General features: G+C 46.4%; 1 long non-coding RNA gene across 1 annotated transcript; it reads left to right on the top strand.

Annotated features, from left to right (window-relative positions):
• The first annotated feature begins 1,375 nt into the window (after positions 1–1,375).
• On the top strand, positions 1,376–4,392 carry LOC121829173 (uncharacterized). The gene is made up of 3 exons (XR_006071966.2): positions 1,376–2,032; positions 2,997–3,357; positions 4,095–4,392. It is a non-coding gene; the product is annotated as an uncharacterized LOC121829173 (long non-coding RNA).
• The last annotated feature ends 1,442 nt before the right edge of the window (positions 4,393–5,834 follow it).

The following is a 5,834-nucleotide window of genomic DNA, read 5'->3' as shown; positions in this document are numbered from 1 at the left end:
GGGAAAGAGAAAGCACACAAAAGATTTCCCATACATCATCAGATCACCAGAAGAATCTTCAGTTGGTAAAAATAAACATTTCACCCTTTTCCCTCCTTGGCTAAAAAAAAAATCTTGTAGAGATCCTTGGAAGTGGAGAAATTACTCTTTCAGCTCTAGAGGTTTTTTAAGCAGTTGAAGTTCAGATCCACAAAATCCTGAGTGTTTCCTGATGTGTGAAGAAGTCTATTCTGACCTTCCCTTTCCCTAACCATCTCCAGCCTCTGCTGGGAACAGCATTAGCCACCTGGTTCCAATATGAAATCTCTCACAAGCCCATTTGAGTGACTTTTCTTTTCTTGCTTGCTGTGGAATTTCGTTCTGTATGCTGTAAATGTGTGTTGCTCTGATTGGTTGATAAATAAAATGCTCGTTGCCCAGTAGTCAGACAGGAAGTATAGGCGGGATAAGCAGACAAAGAGAATTCTGGGAAGAGGAAGGCTGAGTTAGGAGTCGCCAGACAGACACAGAGGAAGCAAGATGACAAGGCAGAACTGAGAAAAGGTACCAAGCCTCATGGCTAAACATAGATAAGAATTATGGGTTAATTTAAATGTAAGAGCTAGTCAGTAATAAGCCTGAGCTAATGGCCATACAGTTTGTAATTAATATAAACTTCTGTGTGTTTAGTTGGGTCTGAGGGGCTGCGGACTGGGTGGCACATGGGAAAATTACCAGCTAAACTTAATTCATGTTCCTCTCAGTGAGGTATTTTGTTTTGTTTTGAGAAAAAGCAACACTGTTTTCCTTAATACCTTCTCCAGGGCCCCCCCTTTTTTGTTTTATTTTATTTTGTTTCATTTTGTTTTATAAGTCTCATTTTTTTTTCAGCTCAGGCTGCCATGGAACTGGCAATTCCCCTGCCTCAGTCTCTTTAGTGCATTGCCAAATAGATCTTCTTATACTTGCCTTTGAATTCTCTATCCTGGAAATCTTAGTGGCTTGGGATTTGGTTTGAATTTTCTTCTGAGATTTCTCCTTTAATGTAAACTCACCTTTCATGTGTGATCTCCATTTTTATTTCTCAAAACTATGGTTTTGGAGCATTCTGTCGTAACACACGTTTGGATGAGAGCTGATTTACACAGATAAACGAAGTCAAGACATGTAACCATCTTGCTTGGCTCCATCACTGCAGGCTTGTCACATGTGGACACACAGCCACTCACTTGCCACTGACCACTTTAAAAAAGGAAGGTGTAAGCATGAATCCCTTCCTGGTTGCTGAGGCATTGGCTGCAAGCTTACAGAGATGGCTGGCTAGTGGTCTCTGCATTTGCACCCAAATGGGGGCGTGTTCCGTTGCCTCTGGCTGGTTGGCAGGGACACAGAGGACATATTCTTCAGTCAAAGGGATGCACGAAGGGACAACTGCTTGGGTGGTGACACTATCAGGACCTCTCTTGGCTTATGGGTAAGGTTCCAAGGCTCCGTGGTTGGCAAGGTAGCATTCTGTGAGGTCACCATTCCACGGGTAACACTGCAGTCATTTTATTTGTGTTGCTCTGAATCCCAGCAGCTTTACTCGGTCTCTGCATTGTCTTTGTGGAAGAGAAGTGCAGAGTGGCCCGAAGCAGGCCTGCACAGTCCTGGCAATCAGGAAGAGACTTCATTCTAATCTCTGCTTCCATGATTTCTTTCAAACCTTTTGTGTCTACATCTTCTTGGCAGGGGCTCTTGTTTGGCAGGTGTTGAGAACTATGGGTTCTCTCGGAAGACAATACACAGAAGATCACCGGGTGATTTTTTTTCCTTGACATATAAATGGCTTTGTCATTCTGTCCACAGTCATGAATGCGTAAAACAGCTGCCAAGAACAGCTCAGGTGACTGTACGAAGACTTGACATAATGGGAGTGTTCCACCCACGACTGCACAGGAGAGTCCACTGTGCACGCCCCCCCCCCCAGTAGTACACACAGAGCAGAGAAGTGGGGTCAGCATGTGAACTCTGCCACATGGTTATGGCTTATGGATCTGCAGTATTTTCATGAGTACGTTCTTTTCAATAAGATGTCTTCTTCCTTTGAATCAAGGCATGGTGTGCGTGTGCGTGTGCGTGTGCATGTGTGTGTGTGTGTGTGTGTGTGTGTGTGTGTGTGTCTGTGTGTATATGTGCATGGCAGGTATATGTGAGTGGGTGTAGGCCAAAAGTCAACATTAGGGTCTTTGACCTTATTTTTGAGGTTTCTCCATACCTGAAGCTCACTGATTGGCTGGACTGGCTGCCAGCAGCTTCAGGGACCTGCCCCTCGCTTCTCTCCTTCCCCTCAATGCTAGTTCTTTAGGCCAACGCCACCACACCCAGATTTAACGCAGATGCTAAAGACCTGAACTTGGGTCCTCCTGCTTGCATGGCCAGCACTTTACTGGCCAAACCACCCCTGAGCCAGCCCCTCCAGGTACCTCTCTAATGCCACCTGCCCCCTCCCTTCCTCCTGCCCTTAGGAACTCAGCTAAGTGCACAAAGACAGACACTGTTCCTCAGGCTCTCAGTCCCAGGGTCCAGTAGGACATGTAGAGCCAAAGCAAAAAGAAAAGGAAAAAAAAAGCAAGATACTTTTAGACTGGGAAAAGCTCTCTGAAAAAGTGAGTCCGAAGTGGACGAAAAATGAGTTAGTTGAAGGTAGGCAAATATGCATGTCACAGTCCCAGAGGGCTTCCAAGAGGAAGTGATATTTGAGTTGAGAATGAATGTTGGCATGTCAATCACTTCACAGTTCAGGAAGCGTGCTCCAGGTCACCGTAATGTCAGAGAGAAAACTGTATCTTAGGAGCAAGCAAGTATGGACAGGAATCAGTCTAGTGTGACAAGATGGCATTGAACTACAAGAAAGATAAAAGCTGACATCAGAACGAGGGCCAGGGGCCAGCCTGTGCAAAGATGTTCAAACCCACCTTGCAGTTCCGGGCTTGCCCGCCTCTCTCTTATCACTGCTCTGTTTGTTTTGCTTTTAGGCTGAGTCACACATTTCCCCTGACTTTCAAGACAATGAGAGACACTACCGCAAAATAAGCACTGCCATCCCAGGGCACAGTGAAGGCGCTCGGTGTGGGTGGGTGGGTGCAGAATTCTTCTTGGCTATGCCAAGGGACATGTACACTTGTGATCAAGTCTGTCTGTCAGTGGCAACAAGGGAAAAACAGCGGGATATCCAACTGATGTGAAGCAGAGTGTTTCTTACTCACGCAATAAGAAAAGGCCCCTCTCTATCCTGCCAGCCCGTCAAGAAGGAGGGCTGCCAGGAGGACAGCTCTATCTCAGAATCAAGATCAGAAGCAGAAGGTTGTCTCAAAGACTCTGATCCGAGAGCTGAAGGTAAGTATGGCTCAGTTGGCAGAGGGCTTGCCTGGCATACATATAAGGTATGTAATCACAGGTCTGTAACCCATAACTCAGGAAGTAGGGGCAAGGGGATCAGAAATAGTGAGTTCAAGTCCAGCCTGGGTTACATGAGACCCTTTCTAAAAAAAAAAAAAAAAAAAAAAAAACATGAAGAAAGAAAAGGAAAACCAAAGAGTCTGACCCAACCCCAGACATTTTGTATGAACCAGTCAGGGCCAGTAAATGTCTATTTTCAAACTTCTTGTTATGAGAGACAAAAATCAAACTTTTTTCTTTCTGCTTTGTTCCCCCCTTGGTTTATTGAGACAGAGTTTCTCTGTGTAGCCTTGGCTATCTTGGAATTCTCTCTGTAAACCAGGCTAGCCTCAAACTCACAGAGATCCACCTGCTTCTGCCTCCTAAATGCGGGGACTAAAGGTGTGTGTCACTATCACTAGGCTAAAATCCAACTTCTTGTTCAAAACCAACATGATAAATAGGAAGCTGAGAACAGATTTAGACTCGCCAGAAGCAGAGTGAGAATCTCTGAAAACCTGCGAACTTCACCTTGTGCATTTTGGGGGCACAGACAACTCAATTTGGAGTGGCCCTGCACCAGGGTGTGGCCATGTGAATAACTCAAGACAGCCAGCACGGCAGTACCGCTGAATGAGAACTGCAATCACTGCTGTCGATTTCAAAGCAGCTTTGAGCTTTTTATTCTTCTACAGGATGCAACCAGGCTTCTGGTAAGTGTAGTGGGTAGCCATTCCAGCTTTGATCTGGAAGTTCCAACCCCCACTGAGGCTTCGGTAGTTGTCAAGCCTACAAGGCGGGTCCGAGAGAGGACCCTGAAGACCTGAGATCGGGATGGGCCAGTTCTCTCGGTTCCTGGACCCTGGACGCTGGAGGTAGACCGAGCAGAGTTCTCCAGAGAACACCACCGGACTGCACTACACCTTTCCCAGACCCTGTTACCTATCCCCTCATTTGTGAGTTACCCCACAAAATAAACCTCCCTTTTAACTATGTGGAGTGGCCTTAATAATTTCACCAATAGGTAAGATAAAGAATTTTTAAAATTTTTGATACGGAATAGATTGGCCAGTGAGCACTGAGGCAAGACCCTTCCCATGTAACCATAGCCAAACCTCAGCCTCTGTGTAGTGTGGTGATGCTCACTCTGTACCCTGGAGTGTCTCCCACTTGGAATCTCCATCCACAGGACAAGTCCTACAACCTGCTTCCACTGGTTCCACCCCAGCAGCACCCAGTCCATTTCAGATTCTGTTTTGGACTCTCTGGCTGTGTCTGGCATGTGTGCTCTTCAGTTAACAAATCTTGCTTTCTCCCAGCACCTCTAATGCCTCAGGCTCCCACTGAGTGACAGAGATTCTGACTTCGAACACATGAGTGAGAGGGTGAGTCTGCAGCAGGTGGCTTTCTTCAAGTTAACGTTTGTGCAGCAATAAAAAGCACTGCCTGGGAAGGATCAATGTGGGGACCCCACTGCTGCAGTGAGGGTGGCTTCACTACCTGTGGGCACCATCTTCTTCGTGCACATCGCCACACCTGGGGACAGTGCACACAGGATGGAGGCTAACCCAGTGGGGTAAAAACACAGAGAACAGGAGGGTCCCATGGAGCCATACCCAGCATGCTCAGTGGTGGGGGAGATATGGGTAGAGTGCCATGGGTTTCACGTAGGAAAGGTAGTTAAGAATGGACAGTGGGGCCCCTCCCCACCTTCAGCTGCACACATCTGAACCGCTGGGAATAAGACTGTGCAGGACAACCGAATAAGCTGATCTATGTCCATGTGTTTCCCTGGACTAAAGATCAGAAGTGACCCAGGGATCCTTTCCACCATCCTTAATGACAACAGACAGGAAGCAGTCAGTACCTGATCCTTGCCTAAGGAAGAAGTCAACATCCACCTCCCATCCCCACCCCAATCCCTCCCCTCCCCGAATACCTTCAATTTACACCAAAGAAGTGGGACTTACTTCACTGTCGAAAGTCATCTTGACAAATTCTATCCCTAAATACTAGAGCCAGACTTTCCCAAATATTCTTTGGAAGACATAATTCTCCAACAAGGGGTTCTCAATATTATTAATATACCGGCACTCCTGTACATTCAGAAACAATGGGAGGGCATTTTGTTGGAAGAGATGTTACATTACGATCCCAGAGCTCACATTCGGCTGACTTCGGTGCCTTGACCAAAAATAGAAACTGGCTTACGTATCCTTCCATTTTTAGGGAAGGTGAAGACATGGATTTCGACACTTGATTTTCTTAGCTCTGGGAACACTGTAGGCTAAACTGCTTGGGCCCCGAGGGAGTCTTTGCTATTGGCGGCCCTGGGCAGGGTGATAGATTTAAAATTCATTCCTGATATCCAGTTGACATGGAGTTTTTAAAAGGTGTTTAAAATTGCACTGGTTGCCACTTTTACCCTCAAAGAG

Source organism: Peromyscus maniculatus, chromosome 4 (assembly GCF_049852395.1).
Source record: "Peromyscus maniculatus bairdii isolate BWxNUB_F1_BW_parent chromosome 4, HU_Pman_BW_mat_3.1, whole genome shotgun sequence".
NCBI classification, from domain to species: Eukaryota; Metazoa; Chordata; class Mammalia; order Rodentia; family Cricetidae; genus Peromyscus; species Peromyscus maniculatus.
The sequence above is the reverse complement of the archived record's forward strand: the minus strand, read 5'-3'. Positions and strand labels throughout refer to the sequence as shown.